Source organism: Dromaius novaehollandiae, chromosome 2, assembly GCF_036370855.1.
Source record: "Dromaius novaehollandiae isolate bDroNov1 chromosome 2, bDroNov1.hap1, whole genome shotgun sequence".
Lineage (NCBI taxonomy): Eukaryota > Metazoa > Chordata > Aves > Casuariiformes > Dromaiidae > Dromaius > Dromaius novaehollandiae.
The window spans coordinates 149,144,674-149,156,954 of record NC_088099.1 but is presented as its reverse complement, the minus strand read 5'-3'; the positions used below and the strand labels follow the sequence as shown (position 1 = coordinate 149,156,954).

The following is a 12,281-nucleotide window of genomic DNA, read 5'->3' as shown; positions in this document are numbered from 1 at the left end:
TCACAAAGGCATAATTAAACTCATTTATATTTTCAAAGCATCTTGAGATCTTCAAATTAAATTATTTAATGTCTTCTAAGGAATTTTATTCTTTTCTACATTCCAATGTGCCATTACAACAGAGGAAGTGAATACCCCTGTGCTTGTTTTTCCATTTCTAAAATGTTCTCTTTTTACTTGCCTACCTAAAAGGTAAAAAAGATGGTGCATAGAAAAAGCAAGCATGACCAAAAAACAGTTGCTAATTTTCATTGTGTCTTACAAAGTGCTGAGTGGAAAGTAGAGGGAAGAAAGGAGGAGAGAAGAGTGGATAATGTGTTCCAAACAGGGAGAAGTGAATGTTTTGTAGTATGTGTGAATCTGTTTTGCAGTTATGAATGCCCTGAAGAGGAAAAATTTCATATCATTCTTAAGGGCTGAGAAGAAATCTTACCTATTTAGTATAAACACCAGCCTCTCTAAGAAAAAAAAAAAAAGTATTTCCAATAGAGTGGCTATTTCACACTCTACCACTGTTTACAGCTTACATATGCATAACGTCTTTCAAGAGAAATCCACTGACTCTGCATTCTCTTCCCACTAAAGATTCCTGATAGAGATGTGTCAATGTTTCTGTAAAAAAAAGATGCCACATATTCTAGAAAATGTCTTTAGACCAATGGCAAAACTTATGGGTTAAGGCTGAGAAAGAACCTCATGATTCATGATTATGTGAAATAACTAACTCCATCATATCAACATTTGATTATTATTCTATAGATGCCATATATATCTGCTTATAGATCTGTGTGATGAATCCCATTCAAAAAAGTACAAATCCCTTTTATTTGAAAAGAATATGGAGAAGGCGGCATTTGTTTTAAACCAGAGGATAAGAACAATCCTTATTCTTTGTATGGTGATATGTATGTCAGCCGTGTAGCAAGTGATACTTACCTTCTTGAATTCCCAAATCATATCAGATCTTAAGGCCCTATATCACTCTTTTTAACCTGCAGCATTTCTTTGTCTCATTCCTTTTCTACAAATGGTGTTTCAAACAGTATAAATAAACACCTTTTCTGTTCTATTAGTGCAGTACTAGTATTTGTGCACATATTTTTAAAAGAGCCCTTTTTAAAGATTGAACTAGAGGTCTGTGAGGCCCAACCCATTAATCACAAAATTAATCACCCATTTATTGTCTAGTTTCCATTAAGACCTGGTAAGTAATCATCCATGTTATTATCATTTATATGCTTACATAAAGTTATGGATGTCCATTGTTATATGAAATGGGCATTTCAGTGTTTAAAGTGTAAAAACTTTATGGCTTCAGAACTCTACACTCTCATAAACTTATGCACTAGGAAACTGAGGAAAGAATTGCAAGTATCAAGAGGATCTGAAGGAAAAAGGAACTGGAATAACAATCTGAGAGCAGATACACTATGTGGAGAAAAAGAATTGCCCAGATTCTAGTTCCTCTCGAACTACAGAAGACAGGATTCTCTTTTTAGTAGTACTCTTCTATTCTTTTTAAGTAAGAAGATGGTCAATACACGTTCACCTTTTCCAGTGCACTGCCTGCAACAGTCTACTAGAAACTGGAACATATAGACTGATGAGAGAGATGCACTTGCATGAATTTACACTTATTTATCTTTCCTTCATTTGGAAAACATCAATTTTTCTTCTTGTACCCTGAGCAGAAGTGAAATTTGCATTCCGCATCTGTTTAACAAGAACAACTTCAGCTTATACAGTTTAGTGTCTTTCCCATATATCTTTGTCTGTGTTCCACCATTATTTGATTAATACTTGCATAGCGCTAGGAACAGTGATTACTTTTTAACTGTACCAGCATAACAAGGGAAGAATTAAAATATCTTTTGTATACTCCACAGAAATAGTGATTTTAAAAATCCTTATGTCATAATACACTAAAATATGTGTAACTCAGCCTAGATAAGGGGAATCTGAGGACTGTAACTCAGCAAAATCTAACACTTAACAGCTAAGCCTGATTCAGTGTCTGACATGTAGCATTTCATAATAAATACATTAGGCCAGAATAATATCTGCATAATTTTTGACTACACTGAAATCAAAGGCAGTCTGACCACATAATCTGTAAGTACCTGACTAAAAAGCTGTATTTTATTTCTTATAGCGCTCCTAAAGTACTAAAGAACTCTGTTCTGCTGTACAAAGGCTGCACAGCTCATGCCTTAAAGAGTCTGGCTTCCAGTGAGGCAGAGAGAGAGAAAATACAAGGAATAACTGTTAAATAACAATTATTTATATCTCAGTGATAGAATTAACCAGCCACATAATAATACTGTGTCTTTAAAATGTTGTAAATTTATGATATATTGAGATGATCACAAGTTCACCTACAAATATATAGTTCTAGTTATTTGCAGATACAGATCTTCAAAGGGACTGGAAAAAGGAGTGACCTTGAGGACAGTGCCTGAGTTCCGTCCTTATCCAACCTATTTGCTGCTATTGCCACTGAGAAAAAAGGTGTCTTTCCCAGGGTGTTATCTCTCAACAAGAACTCTCATGTGTGTGCCCCAGTGTGGCAATATTTTTAAAAAAGAGCTTGTCTAAAGAGCCTAGCGTGTCAAAAATTGTAATAAAATCTTTACTGTAATTTAGTTGTTCCAGTAGGTAACTGGCGCTGACCCATGCTATTTCACTTTGTTCCACTGAAGCAGGTAGTCACCTTTATGGAACCTCAGTCCATTTTTGAATTGTACGTATTTGACTCAGGGGTCAGTTACAGATAGAAAAATGTATTTTTTTCAATTGGTAAATCTTAAGAGTAATAGCTTTAGCTAGCTGGTACTGTGGGATTAAACTTCTTCAGGAGCTCATCAGCCACAATTTAGCCCATTCAAGTTAAATTAAGGTCAGAGGTTCAGGTACAGCTGGCTTTAGCTGATGAGTTCTGGGATAAGCAGTGCAGGTTTGCTGTTGCTGTAATAGTCCAAGAAAACGTGTAGACAAGCATGTTTCCATTCAGTTTATTTCTACCTATGGGTCAGCTTAGCACACAATAACTTTCTCACCATACCTTTTCCAAAATTTTCTCTCAGAAGTTTGCCCATTCTAAGTTTTTAAGTGTGTATCAGTACTCTAATTTATTGTTAAAATACCTTTGCCAGACCTACCTGTGGAGGGCTTACTTTTCTTAACCATTTCTCTGCTACGTTTTGATACCTGCTTCACCTGTTGGGTCTGCAGACAAGCAGGGCATGTTATGCAGATGCTTCAGCCCATATTCTCATTTGAGCAGTTACCAAAACTTCATCAGCTGGGACATGCTTTTGCAAATGGAGAACAGAATGAGGTAGCTAGTGGGACAATGTCTAGGGAGGAACAGAAAAAACAAGAAATGAGAATACAATGGAAGGAATAACAAATTTTGAGAGGGGAAACTTGAGGAAGCAAAGGGAAAGAGAAGACAGAAGGTTTGAGGACACAGGGTACTTGTGAAAGCATTCTGGGCATAGATTATTTGGTAAAATTTTATGAAAAAGGAATCAAGCAGAGATAATGGAGGAAAATGGGGAACAGAAAAAAGAAAGGAAAAAAAGAAAAAAAACAGGAAGCCATAGTGAGCTTTTTAATATTTTAGATAGCATCTTGCTTAGTCAGAAATTTCTAGGTAAAACAATGAAAAAATAGGTATGTCTATTAAAAAACTAAAAGCTTTTCAAATCCTTGAATGAGGAGAAGGCAAAAACACTTTCCTGCATCTTTGAACCTGTAACACTGCCTTTACCTCCTTACAGGTAAGTATTTTACTTGACTTCAATTGATGCATTCTGTTTCACCAAAGGAGACTACTGAAAGCAAGGCCATGGGAGTTCCCTTGGAAATATAACTTCCCTACCTAGATGCAAAAATTTTCTTCCTTCACAAGAAATTCTCCTCAAGACCCTTCTCAAAAGTCATCAGTCACACAGAACTATGTAATATTAATTGCAAATTAAAACAACAGATAAAAACAAAAGTAGTTGATGAAAACTGTAATGGAGAACTTCTTGAAAAGCTTTCTTCCCTTCTCTGAAATTTCAATATATTTCTGTTGAAAGGAATGAAATCAAGCCAAAAAATCAAAAATTTGTTTCTAATGGCAGGTTTTGTTAGATAGACATTTGTTCCACTTTCCACAACAGCCATGGGAAGTGGGTATCAAATTACTTAATACTCTGTAAACTATCAGAAGCAGACAACTTGTTGAAATACCTTCTTGGTAAGGTATTCAAGCTGGTGCAGGCATAAAAAAATTGAAAAAGGCAAACATAGAAAAACTAAGAATATCGTAAAGCAACCTATTTTTGGCTCCCTACTTACAAAAATCCTGACTACTAATCATATTCTGAACACTCAAAAATAAACATGGGTAGATAATTCTGGAAGATTAAAACAGTCAGAGAAGTGCTATCTAACAGAATTAAATAAAATTCTGCAGCTGCAGTCACTTATACTGAGCTAGTACAAGCATTTCAAGATACAGACATAGAAATGAAATGTGCAGTAACACTTTGAACATAAAAACTCAATACGCAATCAGAGTGTGGAATGAAAACATACCATTTGTACAAAGACAATACTATTTTCTCTGAACAGCATTCACACACATTTTAGATTTCAATGGACACACAAGAAAAGAAACAGAACTGAATATCTCAGTGAGAGAGTTTACCAAAATCAGTATTTAATTCAGCCATCAGAAGATGATAAATATATAAATGATTGCTCAGGTTTTACAAGTCAGCATTTACATTCACTCACAGAAAAATGCAAAATATAGTGGGCATAAGCATCAGCTGAGAGTTTAGCTCACCACAAACCATATGGAACGATGTCCCAATAGATTCTGTATCTTGTACTGGCATGGCATCTGCTGTACAGAGTAACACCTTATCTGATGTAATAAGGCCTTCTGCTCTCAGCTATTCTAAGTCATAAAACAAATGATTAAGTGATTTCACCATGAGCAGCCTTATGATAAACCAACACGGTGAGATGAATATAATGGAGTTATCATTCCACATGCCAGGCACTTTGTGACACAATATATCAAAAGTTACAGCTAAATTTCTCCTTTTCTTAGAGGATTATATCTTTTTTAAAAGTACCTAAAAATGGTAACTTGCAAACTGAGCGGAGGCTCTTTGGAGCCCTTTGGTTTCTTACATTGCTTATGCTTGTGGATAAATGTATTCAATAAAAATATAATAAAATCGATGTAAACCACATGTTATTAACAAATGGCTATCATACTTTGAAATTATTCTGTTTGCTAGAATGCGATAACATAAACAGCACCATCCACAACTTCCAGACTATAAATCCAGAATGTGTTCATAGTAGTGCACCCTCAACAAGTACTAAGGGAGCACAGATAGGCTTTAAAAAACCGTGCCATGAGAAGCTTAGAATAGCTACAATCTTTAGAGCAGAGGACCTTCCAACAGGACAAGTGCTTCCTACAGGCTCCCCTCTCCCATTATGTCATTGCTAACATAGTTAACAGAAATGCTGCTGATACCCACTATGGACAGAAAGATGGGAAAATACCATGAGAAAGTTATTCTCCAGCAAAGTACCTGTCTCAGTCATGAACCACAGAAGGATGGCATCATAAAAATTTACTCCAACCAAATATCAACATTGCATTTTCACAGATGCTTCGCCACCAAATATGGCCTTTAATATTTTCTAGCAGTAGATTATGTATCTAAATACACAAAGATAGAGAACATGAATGCCATAAAATTAAGGAATAATGACAGGCATTCATCTCCCTAGTCTTCCACAAAAAAAGGATATGGAAACTACCCATCACAGTCTAGATTTACTCAAAGGAATGGAGACACAAAAGAATAAATTCATCCATTATCTCTAGAATTCATGGGAGTCTTCATCAATAAAAAAAAGTGGAGGGGAAAAAAACCACCAGAAGTTCATGATCATGTCTAAATGAGACTACTACGAATTTTTTTTTTTTTTTTTTTTTTTTTTTTTACAACTTAACACTACCTCACTTACCTGACTCAAAATTTTTAAACTGAAAAATCAGTAGCAAAAGAGACAATCAGAATACACTTCAAGATAAGCAGAAATTCCTTCTGAAATTGAATCTTTCATTTCAGTTAGGAAGGATGAAGGCCTGACCCTGATTTCCAGCTGGAAAACTCACTGACTGGTCTCTTTCTCCCTTTTTGTTTCATTTGGCTAGCAATTCTAGCCTAGACTTGAGACACATTTTGTAATTAAAACTTCATTGTTTAAATACACCTTCATAAAATGTTTCTGTTTTACAAGTTAGCATTTTCCAACACAAGCCGTTCTCTAAAAAATCTCTATCCAGCTTGGCCTATCCTGTGTCAAGAGCACTGAGCAGGGAATGCTCTCACTGAAATCATAAAACCACAGCATACTAAAAATGTTTTCAGAATGCTCCGTCTTCTAGGAGTTAACTTATACTGTCTGAGTTCAAAATGATAGTTGTAATAACAGCTACTGACAGAGCTAGCCTAAGACTGGACCACATTAGAGATTAATTTCAGAGATTTATTCAGTGATGTCATTATTCTCACATACCAGGGATTAATCAATCCTCAATCTTAGTACTATGTCTGCTGATAAACATTCTCTTCTGATGTGTGAAGACTTCTTTGACCAAGCTGTGTTCCATCAAATACTTGTAAAAAAAGTAACTTCTCAGAATGTTAAGAGTGAGATGAATTACCCAGAACACCAGAAAAATCAAACTTCACACTCCTTTTCCTTAAATATTTTTATCTTTGAAGCCCTTTAGTCTCTAATTATATCTCTTACACATAAAAAATGCATCTCAAGCTACAGTAATCTAATCCTGTTTAAGCAGGGGGATTTTCTTCCGAGCTTTCTCATTACCTGTAAAATGCGTGTATTTTCTGGCTTCATACACTGGCTTCAAATAAAGATTGGCCTAGAACATATTACACTTTTTTTTCCCCAGGATTGCCTTTGACTAACAAACATACTATATAGATATCAGAATTTATTTTCTCTATGATACACATCAACCTAGTAGACTATCTCCTATCCTCTGTTTCTAGAGAAAATCCAGCACAACTGCACTGGCTATAAGGGAAACCCTCTAATTCTATCCTAGTACAAAAAACAGTAGAATTTGCTCAGAACCTACCTATCAGATTTGGTTTTTGGGGAGATTTTAAAGTTCCAGGATGCCCCGTTTGCAAAGCTCCACAAACCTCAACAGAGATAATAGGTCTTGAGCACTTTGCACACAAAATCATGTCATCTCTAAACATTTTTAGTAGCAGATCTTGAGGTAAGTGATCAGCCCTCAGTAAGGCTCTTGGGTAATGGTCTTTTGGATTTTAGTGCTAACATTCCACCTAAATTTCCCTTTGGATGCTACAATGCTGTTTAGATATTCTCTTAAAAGAGGTTACACATAAGGAAGATGATTTTATGTTTGAAAGCGCTGTATGTTACAAACTGTGCGTTTTTTAATATTGCTAAAGCATCTAGTGAGTCAGTATTTCCTTCCCGCTTGAAAACTGCCTCATTTCCTAATTCTCTTCATGCAGTACAGCCATTCCATAAGTAATCATCAGTAATGAAACAGTAATATGTGTTCCTTCATAAGAACAACTGCTAACTCAGTTGGTATCTAAAGGGATCAAATACAATCTTTTAATAACACGTCTTAGTTTAATTTTCTAGCAAGTCAAGCCAAATGAAACACATTTAGACAGCAAATGTGATTATCATGAAGTAGGAAGGTCACTCTTTTCCATTCCAGCCACTGATACAGAGCTCTCATCCAAATTTGCAGTGTGAACATAGGTCTTCAAATGTTTTGGTCTAAACTCAGAAGTAATTACCTATGAGAAGTCAATTCCAGAATCTTATTTGTTGGGATTGCCTTTTCATTTTGAACAGAATTCTCTAGGTCTCTTTTCCTATTTGGATTTTTCAGCAAATCCTATTCCCTGTAATTCCTGATTCCAAGCATGACTAACTCATGCTAGGTTTGATTTCAAAGGAGGATAAATACATTAAGTGGTGAGCCTGAGAGGCAGAATGCTAAGCATTGCAGAGCCCCCCTAGCCTTGTTCCCTAACACTATCACTGCTGTATGTGAATGAAGTCACACCGTAAGTGAATGGTGTCAGCTACTGAAGAACTAATTACACTGGTCCCTAGCTGGAGGTAGATCAGAACCTCTTGGCTAAGGAGTAAAAGAAGATCAGAGGAAGAAAGAATAACGAAGGGGAAGAAGAAAGAACTTAGCCAACTTGAGACAGAGGAAATGAATCATTCAGATTTTTCCAACAATCAAGGATACACATCAAGCTTCTACTAATCTTTCCCCACAGGTGGTATTTGTTTGCAAGATCCAGCACAGGGAGGCATGGTCAGGAGACTCTCCTTGTATTTAAAACAGTAGCCCAGGTAAAAGTGGATTTTACAGGTTATGGAGAAGGAGCTTGGTATCAGGCTGATCCCAGGAGATGCCCCGGTTCTCCTCACGTGAGCGACAGGATCAGCAACAGAAAAAGGGCTGGTTTAGAATAGCTGCCTCATCCCCACAGACACTGTGCAACCTCCAAATAACTTACCATGGTAATTCTAGACTTTCTAAGAGAAAATAGGAACTAAAAACACAGCACAAACTGTGGAAGAGCTGACACTTGTTTTGATACTGTTGAAGGCTGGGATTAACCACCCCATTCCTTTCAGCTCACTCAGCAATAACCAAGGGCCCAGTCATACTGCTGTGGAAAGATGGGAAGGTACAGCCTGGTGGAGACAGAAGAGTGTGGCAGCAGAAAGCAGCAGGACACAAACACAGAAAATGATTTTAATGAAAACAAACTCCTACTCCGTTTCTTGTATTTAACCATTTGCCTGAATTTCCATGCAGATTGGCTCTGAGTAGTAATGTTCTTGTTCTACAGAGGCCATAAACTGAGTTCTGAGGGTACCTCAGCGGTATACAATGCTGCATACAGAGTTGCACAGGGCAGCTCAAGAACTAGGGGCAGTATAGTTGTATTACAGAAGTTGTCTGCCATAGCTAATTAGACCAACCACTGCATTGCATGGTGGAAACGTACCCCAGAAGACTCACGGAAATCTGTCATTAGTTTTCTCTTAGATTATTGCTTTCAAGATGGTGTATTGTTTGCTGAACATAAACTGCTTCATGCCTTTTGAAAAACTCTGGATGCTAAGCTTCCCATCTGAACTGACTCACAATCCCCAAAGCAATCCCTTCATTTGCTGAAACCCTGTCTACTACCACAGTCTCTTGATTTCTTACTGGCTAAGTTTCAAGGTATTTTGTGAAGCACTTCATAGGTATCAGCAAACATTGATTGTCAAGTTCTGTTCCAGGCAAATGCCTGAACTGCAATGTGCTCCAATAGTGGACCTTGAATAAAATAAAACTCTTGGAGCTGTCTTACTCTTACAGAAACTGGTCTTTGTAACAGAAGTTTATTTCACCTGCAATAATTTCCCACATCTTCCTACTCTGCATTTTACTAAAAATCTATTAACTGTTTGAAATCTGCAGAAGTCCAATAGTTTTACAAAGTTTTACACAGTACTTGCTTTTCAGAAAAAGAAAAACCAGTTGTTACTCATATCCTTCACCTGGAAGCTTCTCCTGCATCCTGCACCAAGCAGTTCAGCAGTTCAAAAGCTGTGTTTTCTCACTTTGATCTGAAAGTGTGCTCCAGTACTCTGAGGAGCACTTTACACTGCAGGGTGGATGAATTTACCTGTTTGCATTTCAGTAATGTCTACTCTGACATGAGGAAGTTCTTTGGTAAGTTTTCAGTAGGTCTGAAAACAGTATCTTCAGATTTGTATCCTAGGTCAACTGGATTATGGAAAAACACAAACCTCCCTTCACAGGCATACTTCTCTCCTGATTATTCCATTTTTGTTCTTCATCCAAACACTGTCCAAAAATGTCAAATGCCTTCGTAGGGCATCAGCATTATTATGTTTGGGCCCACGCCTACTTTAACTATACAACCAGTATATCAGATTTTTTCTGAGCACCCAGCCCCTCATTTCCTGACTCATAAAATCTATTGGAGGGACATAATCTATTCTTAATAGAAATTGTAAAAAATGGAATAAAAATCTTATTTAAAGTAACCACAAGCATAAGGTTATGTAATTATTCCTCTCTGTACAAGTTACACTTCTGCTATTATAATCCACTACCTTCTTAAGACAGTAGTATGCTTCTGTACTGTTTTTAGACTGTAAGGACTGCCATGTATGTTCAACTTCAAGGAATTTTGAAATGCAAGTAGCCTAAAACTGGTGAAACTACATGAGCTATTAATGTCTGAGAAGGAAAAATCACGTTCTGTTGACTATTGGAAGTTTTCCTTTCTCACTTAGCCTGTGTAGTGTCTCTGAAACATTGGTTTGGAAATATTAACTCAGCAGAACAGGAGGAGGACCCTGCAAAACTTTTAATATCCTAAAAAGAATGGAAAACTAGCCATTTCCATACAATCTTAGTTATTTCAGAAGAAATGCTGACCTGACAGACTTACATTCCTCTTTTTAAATAGTTATCTTTCTTTGCATTCAGTTTCTGATTGATAGTAGTTCATCACAGACTTCAGTTTATCACAGACTACTTGCCACATACTTCAAAAATTTCAGCACATACAAGAATATGTCACCAGGATAACAAACAGGCCTGGAAAGGCCTACTTAATGTGTTGACTATTAGTGCTGGTAAAGCTATGCTGAAACTCCCACCTCTCTTTTGTTGTAATGTTCTCTCATTGCTTCTCCATCTGAGCCACCATCTTCTCCGCCATGACCCAATCACTGCCCAACATAGTGCTCTGCCAAAGTTTTTCCACACACAACCCTTCAACTTCTGAGCAGTTTTTCATTGCCTTTGTTTCAGACAGATACCAATGCTTATAACGTATAACTGTCATAAATGAAAACCAGATGTTAAACTTAGTTTCTGTATTTTGAATTGTGAACATTAACAGTAATGTTAATCACTGAATGTTCAGCTTCAATCTACCATATCATAGCTGATGTAATAATGCTTCTCAAAAAGAAAAAACAATGTATACACAAACCTTTTTAGAATGCAAAACACATTTCCACAATACAGAATGCAAATGGTTTGTGATTACCAAAAAGAGGAAACTAGCTTGGAATTTTGTCACACAGATGTACATTGTTGTGAAATCTGTTTTGATAGTATAAAAAAGGGGGCAAAATTCAAAGTTTTAAACACATGCTGTACTCATTTCTATGGAAGCTGAAAGTTTGCTGACAGGAAATGCACACCAAGCAAGCCTTACAAAATTCATATAGCCTACTTCAGAAGAAGTAGTGCTCAAATATTAAACAGAAGATTATATATAATAATATATATATATTATATAAATATAAATATAAATATAAATATAACGCCAGAAATGCTTTCATATGGTCTAAATACACATTTCATCAACTAAACTTCACAACAAATGGAAGTAAAAGAAATAACTACAGCATTTTCTTGGATAGTAAGTAGCCTGTCCCCAGGCGGCTCAGTAAGAACTTTGGAATTACAAGACTGACCTCTGAAAATGCAGTGACTACAGTCATCAACTCCAGGAACTGTATGTGCACACGTACACACAACCACAGACAAATATAATCAAGCACCACAAGCGACTGAAGGACATGTTCTCCGGTACCTGGCTCACTGTCCTTAAGATTCTTTTTTGATAGAACAAAATTAATTGATCATAACATTGATAACAGTTATAGATTATGCATTACTGGAAGAAATACTCCTGCCTGAATGCGTTTTGAAGGAATATTTAGAAGTGACCTCCCCACACTCAAATGCCTTTTCCTCTTCCTTGAAATGCAAAAGGATTATTTTTAGATGAAATCACAAACTTTCAGCATGCACAATGAAAACAATTTTAGAAGTACGCGCAGACAGAAATGAAAAAAATGACTTCAAACACAATTCTGACTATCTTTCTGACATTACCTGCCACAAATTTTTCATTGCAATTGCCAGTTTGTGCACATAGACTAAATGCTATTCTACACACAGATTGCAGTGTAATAACTTTGTTTTGTGGGTTCTCTTAGCATAGCAATTGTAGCCATACAACTGCAACTCCTGATTTAGATATGGCTATAACATCTACAATAGGTTCCTGATAGTTATATATCTTTTTAACTCCCTGCTTCCACATATAGAAATA

At 36.4% G+C, this 12,281-nt stretch overlaps 1 protein-coding gene across 2 annotated transcripts in view; it reads right to left on the bottom strand.

Moving 5' to 3' along the window:
- MMP16 (matrix metallopeptidase 16) overlaps positions 1–12,281 on the bottom strand; it is a 190,955-nt gene that overhangs the window by 147,363 nt on the left and 31,311 nt on the right. Inside the window, exon 2 of one of the 2 annotated variants that reach the window (XM_064507778.1) lies at positions 3,159–3,356. The exons of the other annotated variant lie outside the window; for it this stretch is intronic. The gene's annotated coding sequence lies outside the window, so the exon portion shown is untranslated. The remainder of the gene's footprint in view (positions 1–3,158; positions 3,357–12,281) is intronic. 2 annotated transcript variants of the gene reach the window in all.